Source organism: Leuciscus leuciscus, assembly GCF_965113295.1.
Source record: "Leuciscus leuciscus genome assembly, chromosome: 10".
Lineage (NCBI taxonomy): Eukaryota > Metazoa > Chordata > Actinopteri > Cypriniformes > Leuciscidae > Leuciscus > Leuciscus leuciscus.
Window position 1 is genome coordinate 23,045,330 of NC_138734.1, and position 22,238 is coordinate 23,067,567.

Sequence of the window (22,238 nt, forward strand, 5' to 3'; positions counted from 1 at the left end):
CTCAGCAGCGCAACCTTGTTACCATTGATCAGTAATACATTTATTATCAACTGTTGATTGCAACTTAAAATGAATGTAATAAAATTAGAATAATCTCTCGTTTTAGTGATTCCCAAGTTATTTTTTGTCATTGACGTTCAAATCAGGCTACTCTGGTCGGGCAAGCCAAATTCTCTTTCAGGTAGGCCTATTGTATATATAAATATATTAGGGATGTCGGTTAATCGACCTGTGACACTGCTGGGGGCTTTTAAATCGCTAACTTAAAGTAAAATACAGATGTCTGCACAGACTTTAATAATGGTGCTGAGTAGAGCGAGCATTTTCAATGAATTCCTATGGAAGTAGGAATTAACAAAAAAACGTTCGCTCTTTTTCTGCTCGTTCCTCGCCGTGGGCGCTCACAGTTATGAATGCCTGTTTAGCCAAGAGCTTAGTTTAATTTTAAAATGAACGCCATTTCGGGGGGTGGATTGCTTGAATTTATTTTACAAAAGCACAATGTTGTGTTTTATTGCGAGTGTATATAAATATAAGCAAACACTTTGCAGTTTGAATGATGTCCTGTATGAACAAAATGATGTGCCAATTATGTTTTTATGTGTCTACTGTTAAATCACACCACATTCCAGCATTGCAAACTTGACATCGCAGCCTGTTCATTATAGCCTTAATAAAATATAATAAAATAGTAAACCTAACATATACACACTGCTCTGTTTAAATAGTCAGTAGTACAGTTCGTACATTCACAGTAAGCACTGCTCCACTGTGATTTTTCCAAGCACATTTTTGCGCGTGTGAAGAGGATGATTTTTTCCGTCGATATTGGAACACGAGTGAAGTACAAAGCCTATAATAAAGAATAGTTTAGCATCCAAATACATCACAACTGTTGAAACGTTTTGATTCTAATGAAAGGGTTACGTGAGCCCAACACTTACTTTCGTTTTTATTTTTACATTAAATTTAAAGGATTTGTTGTGGAATATTTTGAGTGTATCATAAAATCAGAATAAGGTAAGACAAGTAAAATTTCCCATCTTTATTATATATATATATATATGTGTATGTATATACATATATATGTATATATATATATATATATATATATATATATAAATATAGCTGCGAGCAGCGATGGAGGGCCCAAGCCGGTGACACCGCCACCCCGGTGCCTTTAGTGTAACTAAAGGCACCAGGGTGGCGGTGCCACCGGCTTGGGCCCGCAATCGCTGCTCGCAGCTATATTATTATTTTGTAAATATAGAGGTAAATTATGTTTTTTTGTGTTTTTTTGGCAAAACAAAGCACTTGCATCGCTTCATAAAATTGAGGTTAAACCACTGGAGTCACTTGGATTAGTTTAATGGTGTCTTTACTACCTTTCTGGGGCTTGAATGTATTAGTTGCGTAGGCTACCAATGGAGGAACAGAAAGCTCTTGGAGTTTATCAAAAATATCTTCATTTGTGTTCCGAAGATAAACAATGGTAAACGATGGTCTTACAGGTTCGGAATGACATGAGGGTGTATAATTAATGACAGAATAATTTTTTTTTGCTGAACTATACCTTTAAGGAATCCTGGAAACACCTTAAATCAACCACAGCATGCATTCGGTCCATTTTCTGGAATAACTGAAATGCAGATAAGAAAACAATTTTCACACACACACAAAAAAAAACTTTCTGCATTTTTACATTTTCCACAAAGTTTTAAATGATTCACTTAAAGCTTCATATAAAATACCCAGAAAAGTAAAATGTTAAACTAATCCATTTGAATTGAGAAGTTTAGTAAAAAAATGTCTGAAGAGACTACCGCTTAGTATAATAAACAGATTCAATTTAGGATTTTATTCACATTTAAACATTGAACAAACAGAAGCTCAAACGTGCTGCAAAACACACGAGAATGAACATCATCGGTTTTCGCACCTCTAGCAAACATGCTTAAGCTTCCGTTTACCGCAACTGATGTGTGAATTGATGAATATTTATATGTGAATAAAAGCCTAAATTAAATCTGTTCATCATATAAAATGATCGTATCTCTACAGAAAAACTTGGACTAAACTGCTCAATTCAAATTATTTTACGATCTCTTTATTATGGTAGCATACAGGTATCAAAAGACATTTTGAAATTTAATATGCAAAATGGCAATGTAATATATAAAATGGCAATGTATTTCTTATTTAAATTTACATTTTCCATACCATATGTGCAATGTTTGGGGCAAAGTGACAATTCAAATTCAATAATATAATTAAATTAGCCATCTCCTACACTTGTCTTAACATATAATTTAAACATATTACAAAAATGATTAGAGATGTTTAAAGGCATAATTCACCCAAAATTAAAAAAAAACTGTCATTAATTATTCCCTCTCATGTTGATCCAAACCTGTAAGACTTTCGTTCATCTTTGGAACACAAATGAAGATCTTTTTAATGGAATCTGAGAGCTTTCTGTCCCCCCATTGACAGTCCATGCAACTAAAACTTTGATGCTTCAAAAAGTTCATAAAGAGATCGTAAGACCAATCCATTTGAATCGAGCAGTTTACCGTAGTTCAAATTTTCTGAAGAGACATGATCGCTTTATATGATGAACAGATTTCAGAAGCTCAACCGAACATGCTTGACACGTGAGAACAAACCTCTTTCTCAAACGTGCTGCGCAACACACGAGAATTAACCTCATTTGTTTTCGCATGTCAAGCGAACACGCTAGAGCTTCCGTTTACCGTATCTGATGTGAATTGATGAATAAAAGCCTAAATTCAACCTGTTCATCATAAAGGCAGCACAAAATTTAGACTAAAACACTCAATTCATATGGATTAGTTTTACAATCACTTTAGGAACTTTTTAAAGCGTCAAAGTGGTAGTTGCTTAGCTGTCTATGGGGGGTCAGAAAGCTCGTAATTGATTAAAGAATTTTCATTTTTGGGTGAACTAACCCTTTAACATGTTCAACCTAAAATTGTAGCAAAATGATAATTTAAATGCTATTTTTCTTAATTGCATTTACACTCACAGTTACGACACTTATGATTGCATTTTTATTAAATACTCGCGATGAACGTGGCAAAATTCAATCTGGATTTTAAAAAAGGATTCCGAGACGATCATTGCATCAAGTGCCTTAACTTTGAGTGTAAAAGCAACTAGGAAAAATAACCTAAATTATAATTTTGCTATAATATTTGCTTGAACATTTTAAACATCTAATTTCTGTAATACATCTTATTTTTTATTTTTGAACATAATTATACAATTTTCAAATGTATGTTTTAATTTTAGGTTAAAGCTAGTGTAGTAATGCAAATTATTATATTATTGATTTTGAATATTTGTTTTGCTCCAGAATGATGTTGCACATATCATATAGAAAATGTAAATATAAATACAGAAATACATTGCCATTTTACACATTGCATTGCCATTTTGCATGTTACATTTCATATTGACATTTGGTACCTGTATGCTACAATACTTTGTGAATGTCAGAGTTTTAGGTGAATATACTTTCAGTTAAGTGACAGAAATCTTTCAGAATTAATTTGAAGTGCAGTTACTGTGCTTTATCAAGATTGACATCACTCTGTCATTATGGCAAACATTTTGTCTTAGAAAAATAAATTCAACCTCATCAGAAAAAAGAATATCATAAGATTAAGAAACTCAAATAACTCATGTACTGATACTTGCCTCACAGCTGAGGACGCAGGAAGACTTTCAGATGTGTGATCACTGATACCAGACAGCACTGACAGTTTACCCCATCATGATCTAAAAATCAAAGACACATGAGTTTCAACAAAGGTCTATGATAAAATGAATGTATATGACATGTATACGACTTAGGACAGAATCAGGTAACGTTAATCGCATTCATTTAAACACAGAACGAGTGATTTTATCTGCGCACTGTTCGTTGGCGTTCAATCAGATAGCATGTATAATCGGCCCGAGCTCGGCTGCCCCGCGGCGCCTGCGGCTCAGACTCGGCATCGGCGTGTGTTAACCGGGCCGATTGTGGCCCGCAGCTCGCTCTGGCACATGCATTTTTGTTACGGCTGTAAAGCACTGGGCCGATTCATGTTCACCGTAACTGGTCGGCTCTGCTGTATGATCTGGACCACTTCTGAAAATGACTCGGCTTAGGTTAAATCAAGGATGGTTTTAATGTAGCAATAATTAACATAAAAATTATTTTAAAATTGACGTAAATTCCTGACTGTATCTTAGTATGTTATACTCGTCGAATGTCGTTGTCCAAAACAAAATAGATGCGGTAAATAATAATAATAATAGAGTCATTTTGCACAGAGCAATTTTTAATATTTATAACCATAGCAAAAATATTTAGTTGTCATGAAGATTCTTTACGTGTATTTTAAAAATGCATGGGCGCTCGACATCACTCGCACAGTCACGGTGATTGCAGTCGCGCATCGGCTGAGTAGTTGGGTAGTCTAAAATTAACACTGAGTCTAAAATTCATTTTACTGGCTATTTCAAATGTTTACCAGCAGTGACGGTTAAACTCTGGGCGCTCGGCTCAGATGCGTTTACCAGTATGAAGCCGATTTCAACAGTTGCTGCAGCGAGCGTCAGCACGCAAGACGTGTGCACAACTTTCGGTGAGATAAAACTCAACGCCTGACTTAAAATCATCCCTTTTCGATCCTGCGTCATTACAGTGAACTTGAGGTAAGTTGTGTTCAATTTCCTTAAAAAGCATCAACATTTCACGCCGAGCATAGTTTCAATCGAGTTACGTCGACCTACATATTTCGAACTGTTGCTGATTAAATGTTGATTATTATCGATCCGTTTAAACTTTGTTCATGTTCATTTGACAGTGCTTCCCTAGATGAAACGAAAAGAAAGAATTCAGAACTCGAATTCTATTAATTAGGACAACAATATAACATTTTTGTCTGAGTAAAGTAGTGCAAATGGGGGTAATATGAAAGCTTTTATGGCGCGAAGTTAACGAAGCTAACATTGACTAACGTTAGCTGCGCTGTTTTTGCGCTAGCAGCTCATATTTTCGTTCTGCTAGTTGGCAAAGAATTAGTTGCTAGGCTAGACACCATTTTTATTGAATGCAATTTACGTGAATAATATTTACGAGCACAGTCTTTGATCTGTGGAAGAAAATAAAGTGGAACAAATGTTAGCTGGCTTAAGGCCAATTCATACCGCACAGACAAACGCCAACAAACACGTTTTGTCCTAAAGTATGTGCACATTTTGATCCTGTAAGAAAATATTTATTTTACTTATGTAAATAGAGGAATGATGTGGGACTTTGGTCTGCTGAAAGCTGGGTCATGTCTGTTGCTGAGTGAGATCGGGACTCTTATTATGAAAATGAACTGAGGACTCTTATAACGGTAGAGGAGCAGCTGCGCCTGCGCCGGCGACCTCACAGTTGCTGGGGATTATGATTACGCTGACACGTTTGCTCCTGGTTTTACAGGTATGATACAACATATGTTCATGCTGCAAATATTTTGTGTATTAATGTTCTGGGTTGTGAAGATCTATGTGCAGACCGTCCGCCATTTTGTGAACGCTGTGTATGACGTCGTGAAGTGCATTTAATGGCCTTTTGCACAGGGGCCTGTAACAGATGCACTCTCGACATTTAACAATATAAAACGAGAAGAAAGTTGTGTCTGAAAGCTGCAATCTTTTACTTGTATTGGTTAAAATGAATGAATATCTCGTGTTTTTCCGTGGGTGCTTGAGTTTGTCGGTTTCTGTTGGGGCAGTGTGAACATGACACTTATTTTTCATAACATTCTGAATACAACGACCAACTTTTGTTGGTGACTTTTTTTTGTTGGTGTTTGCTGGCGTTTGTCTGCGGTGTGAATTGGCCTCTAGTTGTACTTTTATGGCGCAAACTGAAATCGCACTTTATAGCTAACATCAACATTACCTTTGGCTAAATGCGGTCTGTACAGACAGGTTTGAAAAGTTTATTAGCTACCCTAGGGCTGGGCGATATGACTGAAAACTGTATCATGATGTAAGCGTTTCATATCAGTCGATAATATTGATATTTTTTATGACCTATTTAAAATAAGGACCAGGAGAAAAATATATTACATTCAACATTTTTATTTTAAACTTAACCTTCCTCTGATTATAATCCCCTCAGTTATAAAGGCAGAAATGTCAACACAACCATGGAAAGCAACACCATGGAAGACACAAAAGACAGGTCTTCTCAGGAGGCTGTGCCAACAGGTAGGAATTCTACAAAGTGAACTCTCTCGGTTTACTCTGACATATCTACGTACAATGTTTTGCTACTAATCTGTTATGCCTGCTTTTTCTTGTGTCTTACAGCAATTGCTAAGGAGATCCTCATCCAGCTTGATTCTATCAGAGAGCAGCAGTTGCTCATCCTGATGCAGCTCCTACAAATCTCCAGCAGTTCCAGACTTCACGCCAGACCCAACACATTTTGGGCTCCTACTTTCAACTATTGAGGAGCTACAATGTTTGGAGGAGACGTTAAAGAATCCAGAGGAGAAGAAGAATTTGGTGAGTTAAATTATGCATTAATCAGATCATTCCTAAAAGTCAGTCCCCACTCTCACTCATGCTATATTCCTTAAATAACTAACGAGTTACATGTCTTTGTTTCAGACTGTTCTCCTTGGAATGGTCGGAGGCATGACTCTTAAAGACACTGTGGGGCAGGTCCTGAAAAGAGCAATGAACACTTCGCTGGCGAGACTCATTAAAAGTGTGGTTCTGGGTGAGTGTCAGTGCTGGATAACTGCACTGTGGTGACATCCCAGGGCTCTACAGTGCAACCTATTTATTTATTTATTTATTTATTTACTGGCTGTGACGGTGACAAAGTATTTAGGAGCACCAGTGCGACTGACCTGATCAGGTTCTATGGGTGCACCCTCCATTGAAACTAGAGCTGCAACGATTCCTCGATTAAAGTCGAGCACTCGATTAAAAAAAATCCTCAATAGCAATTTACCCGTGTTGAGTAACCGGCAAAATACCGGAAGTGGCGCATTCCACAGACTTGAATCCATGAATAACATTATTACACCGTTTTCTAAGGCTACGCGATCTATTTAAAACCATTTACAATCATAATATAGCATAGTGCTATCATGAAATCACAAAGGCTGTGATTTAGTTAAGAATATGCGCTTTTAAAAAAAAAAAATGCCCCGGCAAGTCATTTTATCAAATACCGCCTTTTAATGGGTAGGTTAATTTGTCATTGATCAGAAGGTGCTCCTAAATTTTTGACTGTGCTCCTAAACTTTTTAAATTAAAAAGAAATGTAAGTGTAGAGCCCTGCATCCAAATTAAGTTTTGGTGGTTGCTGAGTAACATCACGTGGTCATGCTGCCCTCTTCTATCTTGTGTTTTTCTCAGATGCAGTCCGCCGCAATGCCCTGACCAAAGATTCTACAGAAGAGGAAACAGAGCTGCTCATCACCGGGTGTCTGTGGTTAGCCTCTGATAGGGATGGTGGCCGAAGTCAGTGGGCGAACAGGCAGACAACGTAGACAACTCAAATATCGCGGTGGGCCAGAATTAAATGTTTCAAAGTTAAAAATGTTGATATTGGAAAATGGTATTTGAACTCCTTGATTCTACATTAATGCTGTGATATTATTTCTATTCTATTCTTTTCAATTCAAATCTGTTATTAAAAAGTGTGTGCGTAGACTACTCAAAAACGCAGTGGGCCAGAATTAAATGTTTCAAAGTGAAAATGTTGATATTGGAAAATGGTATTTGAACTCCTTGATTCTACATTAATGCTGTGATATTATTTCTATTCTATTCTGTTCTATTCTATTCTTTTCAATTCAAATCTGTTATTAAAAAGTGTGTGTGCGTAGACAACTCAAATGCAGTGGGACAGAATTAAATGTTTCAAAGTTAAAAATGTTGATATTGGAAAATGGTATTTGAACTCCTTGATTCTACATTAATGCTGTGATATTATTTCTATTCTATTCAAATCTGTTATTAAAAAGTGTTTATCCTATTTTTGTAGTGTGGTCCAATAAAAAATGCATTAAACATGAAACCTGTCTTCCTTGTGCTGTTTTACTTTGTTTATCTTGCATAAATAACGGCTGCATAAATAACGGCTGCTAAGCAATTTTAGTATTAACCTGATATGAATGGAAATCAAAGTTCAAATAAGCCCAAATAAGGAACGGGATTGGAGGCGAGCTATACGTCCTCTCACTCGGGTTTCCGCAATCGGGCCGCGTTAAAACCGAGCGCTCGGCCGAGTGTCTTTAGCCTTAATCGGGCCGCGTTAAAACCGAGCGCTCGCAGAGCAATCGGACCTAGATTCATGCCGAGGATTGGCCGATTGTTTTAGCCTTAATCGGGCCGCTTTCGGCCCGCACAATTTTTGCTAGCTGGGAATTGTTCCAAAACCGCATACAGTATTGTGGACTAATGTAAAGTACACCAGCATGGCACCTCTGCTTGAGCATTCATTTACAACAATAATGTATTAAATGTGAACTTACGACACAGAAACTCAATTGCTTTAAAATATATTTGCAGACGACTAATATCACTGACTGGATTCGTACAATTAAGTTAAGCTATTTAACGTTACACTCGCTATTATCATGTTGAGTAGCTGTAACGTTTTATACATTTTTATTTGGTTAAACATAAACATAAAACCCACCTTTGAATTTCCTCTTCTCTTCGTCTTATAATTCGAGTCCAGCTAAAGTACTTCTGACGATAAAGAGGGCGAAGCCATGGCTTGTGGTGGTGCTCGTGCTCGTAATCTGCTTCTCGAAGTTCCCGCTCTCCGGTCTATTTGAAAATGCAGTAACGGCTGCAGCAACCTTGGGCAATCAGTTTCATGTTGCCTAATAGCAAAGTTAACATTTAACAGTTATAGTGGATAATGGAGAACAAACGCCATATATTGTACACGTGATGACTTAATACTAGTCAATAATTGCATAAAAAAAATGTAAAGTGTAATGTACAAGTCAAATGGCTAAAAAGCATTTGGAGCAAAGCTAATTTAACTCGCTAAATTAACGTTAAGTGGCTGAAACATTTATATTTTAGAATTGTGAACTAAATATATACATAAATTGTCAGAACTCACCTTTAAATTTCGTCTTCAAGTTTGATAAAATAAACTCTCGACCGCGCTGCAGTTGTGTAGCCTGCTTCCCGCTGTCAGTTCGGAAAATTTCGTGGCTGAAGCGATTTCGACCAATCAGTGTCTTGTTGCTATGCCAAATACTCAACACAGCAACCAATCATGAATGAAACAGTAATTTGGCCCATAACTGTACCCTTGATGTGAGAACAATTATGTACCTTAATTTCAATTGTACCTTAACAGGTACAAAACAGTATCTTCAGTGGTCTTTCCTGTACCATTAAAGGTACTATTATTGAAAAGGTACAAAACTGTTCTTTGAGGAACATTATTTGTACCACCATGTACCTTTTTTTCTGAGAGTGTACCCACCCAGCAAAAACTCGTTGAAAAGACGTCGAAAAGACGACATTGCCAGACGTCTAAACAACGTTAAAATTTGGTTGAAAAGTGAAAGGTGAAAAGCCGTCTTTTCCAGGTCGTTGAAAAGACGCCAATAAAAGGACGTCCCAATCGCGTCTAAATTAGGTTGTAAAGTGAGTTGAAAAGACGTCATTTTCAGGCCTAATGTCAACCGTGAATTCATGATTATATTTAATATTCATAATAAGACAATTCATAAAAGATTTGCAAACCATTTATTGACACATCAGATACATCTTTCACATAAAAAAACACTTTCCTGATCACATCTTAAGCCTGCATTTGATGAAGCATACCCTAAAAACAGTTATATTGTGAAATATTACTACAATAAAAATAACATTTCATAAATATACATGTAAATATATAGTAATGTGTAATTTATTCATGTGATGCAAAGCTGAATTTTCAGCATCATTACTTCAGTCTTCAGTGTCACATGATCCTTCAGAAATCATTATAATATGATGATTTGATTATCAAAAAAAAATTATCAGTTGTACGGCTTCATATTTTTGTGGAAACTATGATACAGTTTTCAGTATTCTTTGAATAGAACTTTCAAAAGAACAGCATTTATTTGAAACATAATTTTTTTAAAACAATTATAAAGTTTTTACTGTGACTTATCAAATTTTTCTTTTCTGTATAAACATTTTTTCAAAACAATAAATCTTAAAAATATTGTAACATATAACATAAATATTGTACAAATAAAACAGAACAATGACCAATTATAACCACATTAGAAAACAGTAAAGGGATAGTTCACACAAAAATGTAAATTCTGTCATTAATTACTTACCCTCATGTCGCTCCAAACCCATAAGACTTTTGTGGAGAACACAAATGAAGATATTTTTAACAGATGCCTTATGTGCGCATACAATTACGTCTTTATTCACAAATGATGTATCTCCGACGCATGTTGCACCATGAGATCGCTGGCTCTCTCGCCAACACAACACTGATGAATCGTGGTGCTCCGTGAACGTGTCAGAGATGTATATTTTGTGAATAAAGATGCAATGGGTTTTTTGCACACACACAAAGCATTCACTTCACTTCATAAAGTTGAGGTTAAACCACTGGAGTCATATTGATTATTGTTATAATGTCTCTAAAGCTTGAAAGTTGTAGTTGCATAAACTGTGAAATGGAGGGACAGAAAGTTCTCAGATTTCATTAAAAAGATCTACATTTGTGTTTCAAAGATGAACGAAAGTCTTACAGGTTTGCAACGACATGAAGGTGAGTGATGAAAATGTTTGGTAATGTTTGACGCATTAGGTAAATCAGTTCCTCAGGGGCACCAGTAGATCTCTTCCTGATCTCTGATCTTCTGCTCCTTCCACCATCCCAATCCCGGATTATTGAGCCACGACAGAAGTTTCCACTTTGAATGCTTTAGCCTGGCTGTTTTTTCTCCAGCATCTAAAGTGAGAAAGAAATCAATAACCAAAATGTAAATGTAAAAAAACAATGGTTGTCCAAAATGTAAAGTATACACTTGAGTTTTCCCTCTACATGTACGTGCAAGATTTCAGTCATACATAAATTGTAAATGTTTGCGTGATTAGACATTACCTGTCTAGCGACGTATGTTTATGCTGAAATATAATATTGGTTTGTGTTTTAAAATCACCTATCACATGTCATTTTGTAGCGAACTTGAGTAGCAAGTTCAAAGTATCGTGTGATTAAAGTTTTGAGCTTCAGAACTTCCGATAACATAGTGAGTTTTTAGGGAGCGAATGTTTCAGTGCACTGTAAGGATTTTGTGATAAAGACGGCCCTTAACCACTGACTACTGAGCTAGAGAGTTATGCACCTTGATTAGCTTGTTCAGGTGTGCTGGACTAGATTGGAGTAAACCTCTGTATGTAAGTGGACCTTGAGAGACAATGTTGAGATCTCCTGCAATATGTTCTGCACTTACAACACTGGTGTCCAGACCAAAGTTCTGCAGAGTTTCTGGTGATCCTGGATCAGCTGCTCAGGTCTGCTTAATTGGGTTTGGAGCTAAACTCTGTGATCAGGACTAGATGGCAAACAATACTGTAAAGGGGAGAAGACAAACAATATTATTATGCTATAAATAATTTGTTCTGTGTTCATCTGCTTACCTGTACAAAGTATGCATCATGAATAAGCGTATATTGAATTTGATCTTTTAATAACACTGTTTTACTACATTAATACTAACTACAAACCTGATAAAAAGGACTGGGCAGTGGAGGAAAGCCTTATTTTGCCCTCCAGGTGGGCGTAATGGTGTGACGTCACGTGATAACTATGAATTAACCATACAGTGTGTACTTAGGTTAAATAAATTAGCTTATTTCCATTCATCCATTGACCAATTGTCAGCAAAACCTTTACAAAACTATCAAAATCTCTCATCTACACATAAGATGTGATTAAAAGCCCAAACTTACAGCTCAAGTCTACAGTTAACCTAACATAACGTTACCTCTAGTTAGCCTAACGGTTGAGATGCTAACGGACTTTTGCGAAGACACTAAACCATTTCTATAAAGTAAATATTCAACGGAAGCGAGTCATTTACATGAAAGAAAGTGTCAGGAACATTTGTATGTACTATTTGTGTAATTTTATGGACTAAACTTACCTTAAAGTAGTTAAAACAACAGTGAGAGACGGAGCTTCGCTGATTGTCAGTTGAGCTGCCCTCGTTTCCATGGTAACGCCCTCCGTTCCAGATCAAATGCGGCTTGAATGTACAGCGCGCGCCCATTGAAACATGTAGAAGTCACGCAGCATTTACATACATTTAGATTGATGGAGTGAATTATTTGATAATCAGCTAAAATATCCTGAAACCTGATACATTATTAAGTGGATAGTAGGCCTGTGGGCATCGCAAACTGTAAATAGAATGAGAATATGAAAGCATTGAAAATGTAAAACAATGTTTGAAGTAATTTATAGGCTATATAGGCTACATTATAATATAATATATAGGCCTACCTTTAGAAATGGTAAACGAGGTGTAGACACAAAATAGCAAAAACTACATGATATAATTATGAACATAGATGTAACACGAGGAACAAGCTTCATGTTCTAAGTATTTTAAAATGTATTTTAAATATACAAAATGTATTTCAATATATTTAACAGTGCTTCACATATATGTGAATATATTAATATGCAGTTATTAATAGGCTATTTAAGTGCTGTTGTTTATCGGGGTCTACGGAAACTACTGTGATGTTTACTGTTTTTATGGGTGCATTAGACATATTTAATGTAGGCTAATTGTTAACAAATGTTCAGAAATAGGTGTAATAATATTCAGCACAAGCGTTTTCCAACTAGATATGAACCACTAGGGTGCGCTTTTTGCTGGATTTATGCCAAATCATGTAGGTATGGTTTGCGAACGTATATGGGTGCTTACAAATAATGTATTCCTGGGATGTGCAGTGACACGTAACTTTGAAACTATTTCTACAATCTATTTCTTCACTTGCTACAATATACTTTAATTGTATGTATGCTATATTAGGGCTATATGTGGTCTTGGGCTAAATAAACAAAGCCAAATTTTCAACGTTTTTTTTTTTTTTGGGCTAAAATTGGACCAAATCAGAAGGACCAAAGTCACCAAACAAAGCCAAATTTTCAACGTCTATGTTTGGGCTAAATTTAGACAAAACAAGACGGACCAAACAAAGCCCAATTTTCAACGTCTATGTTTGGGCTAAATTTGGACCAAACAAGACGGACCAAACAAAGCCCAATTTTCAACGTCTATGTTTGGGCTAAATTTGGACCAAACAAGACGGACCAAACAAAGCCCAATTTTCAACGTCTATGTTTGGGCTAAATTTGGACCAAACAAGACGGACCAAACAAAGCCCAATTTTCAACGTCTATGTTTGGGCTAAATTTGGACCAAACCAGACGGACCAAACAAAGCCCAATTTTCAACGTCTATTTTTGGGCTAAATGAAGACTATGACGGGCCAACTTGATTTAGCCCAAAAAACAACGTCTTAATGACGACTGGTGCTGGGTGGGTACCTTTTCTCTTTTAAAAGTTAAGGAATTTAACTAGTATTTTTTTGGTAATTTAATTTTGTTTTGACGTAAATAGGCGTAAGATTGTATGATAGGCCTATGTTGTATAACGTAATTACTTCATTAAAAGTTAAGTTGTATGTTTAATTTTTAAGTTATTAGCAAAGTAATACTTTTACTGTGTTGAACATGTAAGTATATAGTAATGTGCCTGAGGAACTTGAATACATTGTGTTTACATAGGCATTCTATATTTCTGTAGCATTGTGTTTTTTAAAAGATTTTTTATTGATTTTTTTTACTTATTGCCTTTTTAAGGAGGAAGATAACACCAGAGATGATCATATCTCCATGGCCACACAGTCATCTGGAACATCTTCAACATCTGCTTCACCTCCAGAGACAACAACTTCGGACAGCTCCTCACCAGTTACGCCATCACCACCCCCCATCTCTCCACTTCCTATAACATTGCATATTCCACCATCTCCTACGCCATCTTTGTCCTCCCTACAAACACCATCACCGAGAGGCAATCCACAGCATCCCTTCCAGTCGCCATGTCCTTTATCCCGTAAAAGAAAACGGAGCACTGAAGATGTCCTGCTAAAAAGACTGGAGAGGCTGGACGAAGAGAGACAAAGTGCCATGCAGCAGGACAATGAGGACTACAGGTTTACATTAGTTTTAGCTGACATGCTTGCAAAAGTGGACCCAAGGAAGAAGCTTGATGTAAAGTTCAAGCTGAATCAGGTCCTTTTTGATGCACTGAGGGACAACGATGCATAGACTTTGTTTACCATTACACACATTACAAAGTACTTAAAAATTTGTAAACAGAAACGTTTTTTTTTTTATCTATTGTGTATTATTTAAAATTCTAATTCATTTACAAAAGAGATTTGTATTTATAGTTTGCTGTGAAATAAAAACAAAAACTAAAGATTTTATTTTGTGTTTGCATTCATAAATGTCTTCATAAATAAAAGTGAGGCAGTACACTGATGGTAACAGACAGTGATTAACCTCATTCTTTTGTCTCTATACACATAGAAACATTTACATTGATGGCGACCAATAAAAGCCTCTCATTTTGTGAAAAGAAACACATTTCTATTAAGCACCCAGTTTGCACTTGTCTAAAGTAACTGCTTACATTTACAGTAGCAGAAGTTTGCCCTGCTGATAAAATTAAAGTTTAAACACTCTTCAATAAGGCTTCAGCTGTTTTATTTAGTTTGCATGCAGTGAAAGTACAATAAACCTACTGCATGTAGTTTTGTATTACAAACTCAGTTACTGTAAATGCTATATTAACAAAAAATAAAAACTTATATTTTTATTAACATTGCCAAAGAGTAAAAAGGTAACGCATGTTTTTATGTTAGTTTTTCCGGCAAACTACTTCTTCACTGCTGTTTCCCGGTGGTTTAGAGGTAAATTACTCCGAGTCGCCCCCTGTCGTTTCAAAGAATAACACAACGGCGCGCGCGTCAAGTATAAATGCCTCGTCCATCTGGAGAGGTGCGCGCGCGGTCTGCGGTCACTCGCGCTCTTGCGGCTGCGTCGAGTATAAACAAGGCTTTAGGCTACTTCTCAAAACTCCGACACGGATAAATGTACGCAGCAATATAGGCTATAATGAATGTTCCTGGGAGATCCGTAGTTGCGCGGGATGTGGAAGCGCGCAAAAGTTCCAGAACCTTCAACCGCCTTAAACAATAAATAAATAAAAACTCACGAGCTGCTGGCCGCCGCTGGAGATCAATTTTGTCAAGTTGCAACCAGTTCAGCACAACGTTGGTTGTACAAAAAGTGCCCTGGCCTTGAACGACAAGGTAAGGAAAATATGTTTGGCACATTGTATGGGTCACTATATCATAACAAGGTAATACAATGTGTAATCAAGTGATGTCAATTCCAGCGTTATGGACGTGACATGCAGTAAAAACTTGAAATATAAATTCTCAGAAAATGCATTTAATACCAATATATTAAAACTGTTTATATATCAATACTCCCTTAATGAAGGAGTCCAGACATTAGAAAAATATCAGTCTACACATGCGTTTAATATTTAATATGAGGGAAATAGGCTACACATGCCGTGGACGTGACACAAATTTTTTTTTTAACTTTTAGGTGGCAAAATATTTTTATTTTTTTGTAATTCTGTGAATTACACTGCGCAAACCAAAAGTAATACTAGGCTACCCACCGGATACTCTCCACAGAACATAACATATTCCAACCCATATTCATTTTATTCAGGGCCGCGGGAAGTGGGGGTGCTGTTTTCACAGAATTGTAAATGCAACGCATATGTTTGTTCATTAAAATGTATAAATTTTTAGCATTTAGTCATTTATTTGTAATAAACACTTTAAGTGGGCTATTTAAAAATGGTTATTTATATGTTAAATTATGTTTTTAAAACATAAGCGCAGAGTGTTACGTAATAGTCTATTGTGTGTATGTCGAATGAATTTGTCCGCAGCTGCTCAAAAAACAAAAAAAAAACAAAAAAAAAAACAACCACTGTCAGTGTTTTGTAAGGAACAGGCAAATATGTAAAATATAGCAGGAGACATTTTAATTGTTTACTATTAAAACAGTTATTTTTTATGTCAGTGTCGGCTAGACAGATGAAGTTGACGACTCGCGATCTTCGCAGCGCCAGAGAGAAATGCACATTTCATTCGAATTACATAAGCAACGCAGTCTGTTTTCTTTCGTTTTGAATTGTTCTGCTTAAAAGTAGACATTTCAAGCTATCTATATGTCTCAGGTCTGTGAGGCAATAGGCTACCTTATAGGCCCACGCTGAGTTTCGGTTCATTTATGAGACGAGCTCCAGCCCAGCTAGCAAAAATTGTGCGGGCCGAAAGCGGCCCGATTAAGGCTAAAACAATCGGCCAATCCTCGGCATGAATCTAGGTCCGATTGCTCTGCGAGCGCTCGGTTTTAACGCGGCCCGATTAAGGCTAAAGACACTCGGCCGAGCGCTCGGTTTTAACGCGGCCCGATTGCGGAAACCCGAGTGAGAGGACGTATAGCTCGCCTCCAATCCCGTTCCTTATTTGGGCTTATTTGAACTTTGATTTCCATTCATATCAGGTTAATACTAAAATTGCTTAGCAGCCGTTATTTATGCAAGATAAACAAAGTAAAACAGCACAAGGAAGACAGGTTTCATTTTTAATGCATTTTTTATTGGACCACACTACAAAAATAGGATAAACACACTTTTTAATAACAGATTTGAATAGAATAGAAATAATATCACAGCATTAATGTAGAATCAAGGAGTTCAAATACCATTTTCCAATATCAACATTTTTAACTTTGAAACATTTAATTCTGGCCCACTGCATTTGAGTTGTCTACGCACACACACTTTTTAATAACAAATTTGAATTGAAAAGAATAGAATAGAAATAATATCACAGCATTAATGTAGAATCAAGGAGTTCAAATACCATTTTCCAATATCAACATTTTCACTTTGAAACATTTAATTCTGGCCCACTGCGTTTTTGAGTAGTCTACGCACACACTTTTTATTAACAGATTTGAATTGAAAAGAATAGAATAGAAATAATATCACAGCATTAATGTAGAATCAAGGAGTTCAAATACCATTTTCCAATATCAACATTTTTAACTTTGAAACATTTAATTCTGGCCCACCGCGATATTTGAGTTGTCTACGTTGTCTGCCTGTTCACCCTCTGACTTCGGCCACCATCCCTATCAGAGGCTAACCACAGACACCTGGTGATGAGCAGCTCTGTTTCCTCTTCTGTAGAATCTTTGGTCAGGGCATTGCGGCGGACTGCATCTGAGAAAAACACAAGATAGAAGAGGGCAGCATGACCACGTGATGTTACTCAGCAACCACCAAAACTTAATTTGGATGCAGGGCTCTACACTTACATTTCTTTTTAATTTAAACAGTCAAAAATTTAGGAGCACCTTCTGATCAATGACAAATTAACCTACCCATTAAAAGGCGGTATTTGATAAAATGACTTGCCGGGGCATTTTTTTTTTTAAAGCGCATATTCTTAACTAAATCACAGCCTTTGTGATTTCATGATAGCACTATGCTATATTATGATTGTAAATGGTTTTAAATAGATCGCGTAGCCTTAGAAAACGGTGTAATAATGTTATTCATGGATTCTCGTCTGTGGAATGCGCCACTTCCGGTATTTTGCCGGTTACTCAACACGGGTAAATTGCTATTGAGGATTTTTTTTAATCGAGGAATCGTTGCAGCTCTAGTTTCAATGGAGGGTGCACCCATAGAACCTGATCAGGTCAGTCGCACTGGTGCTCCTAAATACTTTGTCACCGTCACAGCCAGTAAATAAATAAATAAATAAATAGGTTGCACTGTAGAGCCCTGGGATGTCACCACAGTGCAGTTATCCAGCACTGACACTCACCCAGAACCACACTTTTAATGAGTCTCGCCAGCGAAGTGTTCATTGCTCTTTTCAGGACCTGCCCCACAGTGTCTTTAAGAGTCATGCCTCCGACCATTCCAAGGAGAACAGTCTGAAACAAAGACATGTAACTCGTTAGTTATTTAAGGAATATAGCATGAGTGAGAGTGGGGACTGACTTTTAGGAATGATCTGATTAATGCATAATTTAACTCACCAAATTCTTCTTCTCCTCTGGATTCTTTAACGTCTCCTACAAACATTGTAGCTCCTCAATAGTTGAAAGTAGGAGCCCAAAATGTGTTGGGTCTGGCGTGAAGTCTGGAACTGCTGGAGATTTGTAGGAGCTGCATCAGGATGAGCAACTGCTGCTCTCTGATAGAATCAAGCTGGATGAGGATCTCCTTAGCAATTGCTGTAAGACACAAGAAAAAGCAGGCATAACAGATTAGTAGCAAAACATTGTACGTAGATATGTCAGAGTAAACCGAGAGAGTTCACTTTGTAGAATTCCTACCTGTAGGCACAGCCTCCTGAGAAGACCTGTCTTTTGTGTCTTCCATGGTGTTGCTTTCCATGGTTGTGTTGACATTTCTGCCTTTATAACTGAGGGGATTATAATCAGAGGAAGGTTAAGTTTAAAATAAAAATGTTGAATGTAATATATTTTTCTCCTGGTCCTTATTTTAAATAGGTCATAAAAAATATCAATATTATCGACTGATATGAAACGCTTACATCATGATACAGTTTTCAGTCATATCGCCCAGCCCTAGGGTAGCTAATAAACTTTTCAAACCTGTCTGTACAGACCGCATTTAGCCAAAGGTAATGTTGATGTTAGCTATAAAGTGCGATTTCAGTTTGCGCCATAAAAGTACAACTAGAGGCCAATTCACACCGCAGACAAACGCCAGCAAACACCAACAAAAAAAAGTCACCAACAAAAGTTTGTCGTTGTATTCAGAATGTTATGAAAAATAAGTGTCATGTTCACACTGCCCCAACAGACACCGACAAACTCGAGCACCCACGGAAAAACACGAGATATTCATTCATTTTAACCAATACAAGTAAAAGATTGCAGCTTTCAGACACAACTTTCTTCTCGTTTTATATTGTTAAATGTCGAGAGTGCATCTGTTACAGGCCCCTGTGAAAAAGGCCATTAAATGCACTTCACGACGTCATACACAGCGTTCACAAAATGGCGGACGGTCTGCACATAGATCTTCACAACCCAGAACATTAATACACAAAATATTTGCAGCATGAACATATGTTGTATCATACCTGTAAAACCGGGAGCAAACGTGTCAGCGTAATCATAATCCCCAGCAACTGTGAGGTCGCCGGCGCAGGCGCAGCTGCTCCTCTACCGTTATAAGAGTCCTCAGTTCATTTTCATAATAAGAGTCCCGATCTCACTCAGCAACAGACATGACCCAGCTTTCAGCAGACCAAAGTCCCACATCATTCCTCTATTTACATAAGTAAAATAAATATTTTCTTACAGGATCAAAATGTGCACATACTTTAGGACAAAACGTGTTTGTTGGCGTTTGTCTGTGCGGTATGAATTGGCCTTAAGCCAGCTAACATTTGTTCCACTTTATTTTCTTCCACAGATCAAAGACTGTGCTCGTAAATATTATTCACGTAAATTGCATTCAATAAAAATGGTGTCTAGCCTAGAAACTAATTCTTTGCCAACTAGCAGAACGAAAAAATGAGCTGCTAGCGCAAAAACAGCGCAGCTAACGTTAGTCAATGTTAGCTTCGTTAACTTCGCGCCATAAAAGCTTTCATATTACCCCCATTTGCACTACTTTACTCAGACAAAAATTGTATATTGTTGTCCTAATTAATAGAATTCGAGTTCTGAATTCTTTCTTTTCGTTTCATCTAGGGAAGCACTGTCAAATGAACATGAACAAAGTTTAAACGGATCGATAATAATCAACATTTAATCAGCAACAGTTCGAAATATGTAGGTCGACGTAACTCGATTGAAGCTATGCTCGGCGTGAAATGTTGATGCTTTTTAAGGAAATTGAACACAACTTAAGTTCACTGTAATGACGCAGGATCGAAAAGGGATGATTTTAAGTCAGGCGTTGAGTTTTATCTCACCGAAAGTTGTGCACACGTCTTGCGTGCTGACGCTCGCTGCAGCAACTGTTGAAATCGGCTTCATACCGGTAAACGCATCTGAGCCGAGCGCCCAGAGTTTAACCGTCACTGCTGGTAAACATTTGAAATAGCCAGTAAAATGAATTTTAGACTCAGTGTTCATTTTAGACTACCCAACTACTCAGCCGATGCGCGACTGCAATCACCGTGACTGTGCGAGTGATGTCGAGCGCCCATGCATTTTTAAAATACACGTAAAGAATCTTCATGACAACTAAATATTTTTGCTATGGTTATAAATATTAAAAATTGCTCTGTGCAAAATGACTCTATTATTATTATTATTTACCGCATATATTTTGTTTTGGACAACGACATTCGACGAGTATAACATACTAAGATACAGTCAGGAATTTACGTCAATTTTAAAATAATTTTTATGTTAATTATTGCTACATTAAAACCATCCTTGATTTAACCTAAGCCGAGTCATTTCCAGAAGTGGTCCAGATCATACAGCAGAGCCGACCAGTTACGGTGAACATGAATCGGCCCAGTGCTTTACAGCCGTAACAAAAATGCATGTGCCAGAGCGAGCTGCGGGCCACAATCGGCCCGGTTAACACACGCCGATGCCGAGTCTGAGCCGCAGGCGCCGCGGGGCAGCCGAGCTCGGGCCGATTAACATGCTATCTGGGAGGTTCGCCGGCGCCTCCGTGTCCTGATTATCTATTTTCTAATAGCCTATATTAAATCCAGACAATTGGTTGATGAAACATCGATTAAAATTAAGATACAATTAATACAAAACGAAATTAAATTTAAAGACAGGCTTTGTGCTTTCAGTTTGAGGTCTCTGTGAAAGTTTTAAAACATTATTTTAGTGCCGCTTTAGAGCGCTCACGTCCGTAACGGAGAACTGTCTGTAAAAAATTTTTTGTGTGTGTGAAATAAATTTCTAAAAAAATGCGACTTAGTCCAGTGCGACTTAGGCTATATCCTATGTTTTTTCTTCCTCGTGGCGCATTTTTTGACTGATATGCGACCCCGGAGCGACTTATAAAATATGCTACGGTAAGTTATTTATTCGTTTTGTGCAAATGTCCCATAAAGTCCCATCCTTTAAGGATTAATTTATGTCCCGTTGACCGGTCCATTGCATTACGAATAAAAGCAAAATCAATAAAGTCAAAAATGTGATGTGCAGAGTTTTATAGTCTTGATGTTGTTTCTTATTCAAAAGTGGCGACGCCCCTTTTTTCTCAGAATTGCGAGATATGAAGTCAGAATTGTGAGAAATAAAGTCGCAATTCTGAGAAATAAAGTCGCAATTCTGAGTAATAAAGTCCCAATTGGGAGATATAAAGTAAGAATTGCATGATATTCGTCGAAATTTCGTGTTATAAAATCAGAATTGTGAGATATAAACTATTCTGAGGTAAAAAAAAAAAAAAAATGAAATGCTTGAAATGTCTTCTTTTAAACAGAACAATTCAAAAAGTAAACAGACTGCTGCATGTGTAATTTTTAGAAAACACTTGTTCATTAATAAACAATTAAAATGTCTCCTTGCTATATTTTACATATTCATAATCATTACTTTTGCCGGTTCTTTGTGACAGCTTTTAGGCCTTTATTGGCAGCGCCACCCTTACATGTTACATGAACGCGTCACCACCGCATCAGCACCGAAAACAGGAGATTTTTCAATCCCTGTTTTGGCAGGGGAAAACTGATCAGAAAATGTAACGAAACATTGTAGAAATGTAGTGGAGTAGAAAGTATAATAATTGCTGCAAAATGTAACGAAGTAAAAGTCAAAAGTAGCCTATGCACTATTGATTCTACTTATGTAAAGTACAGATATGTGAAAAATGTACTTAAATAAAGTAACAAAGTATTTGTACTTCGTTACATTCCACCACTGCTGATTAACAGTAATGTAAATGCTAAATGTCCTAATACCTGTTAATACTGCAACAATGCAAAGTATTTGCTCTTAACCTTGCAGTTTTTCA

The 22,238-nt window shown here is 36.9% G+C and overlaps 3 long non-coding RNA genes across 5 annotated transcripts; 1 reads left to right on the plus strand and 2 right to left on the minus strand.

Moving 5' to 3' along the window:
- Positions 1-1,253: 1,253 nt before the first annotated feature.
- Positions 1,254-13,480, minus strand: LOC309508513. Of its 3 annotated transcripts, XR_014209473.1 has the most exons (5): positions 12,222-13,480; positions 11,529-11,647; positions 8,729-11,023; positions 3,721-3,801; positions 1,254-1,639 (listed from the first exon to the last, which is right to left on the minus strand). It is a non-coding gene; the product is annotated as an uncharacterized lncRNA (long non-coding RNA). The 3 variants fall into 3 exon arrangements; XR_014209474.1 differs by lacking the exon at positions 1,254-1,639 and having other exon boundaries at positions 1,646-3,801; positions 12,222-13,479; XR_014209475.1 differs by lacking the exons at positions 1,254-1,639; positions 3,721-3,801 and having other exon boundaries at positions 8,461-8,918; positions 9,167-11,023; positions 12,222-13,479.
- Positions 6,285-8,104, plus strand: LOC309508533. The gene is made up of 3 exons (XR_014209513.1): positions 6,285-6,576; positions 6,682-6,793; positions 7,441-8,104. It is a non-coding gene; the product is annotated as an uncharacterized lncRNA (long non-coding RNA).
- A 3,367-nt stretch (positions 13,481-16,847) lies between the features above and the next one.
- Positions 16,848-19,800, minus strand: LOC309508528. Its single transcript, XR_014209505.1, has 4 exons — positions 18,605-19,800; positions 18,305-18,502; positions 18,088-18,199; positions 16,848-17,477 (listed from the first exon to the last, which is right to left on the minus strand). It is a non-coding gene; the product is annotated as an uncharacterized lncRNA (long non-coding RNA).
- Between the last annotated feature and the right edge of the window lie 2,438 nt (positions 19,801-22,238).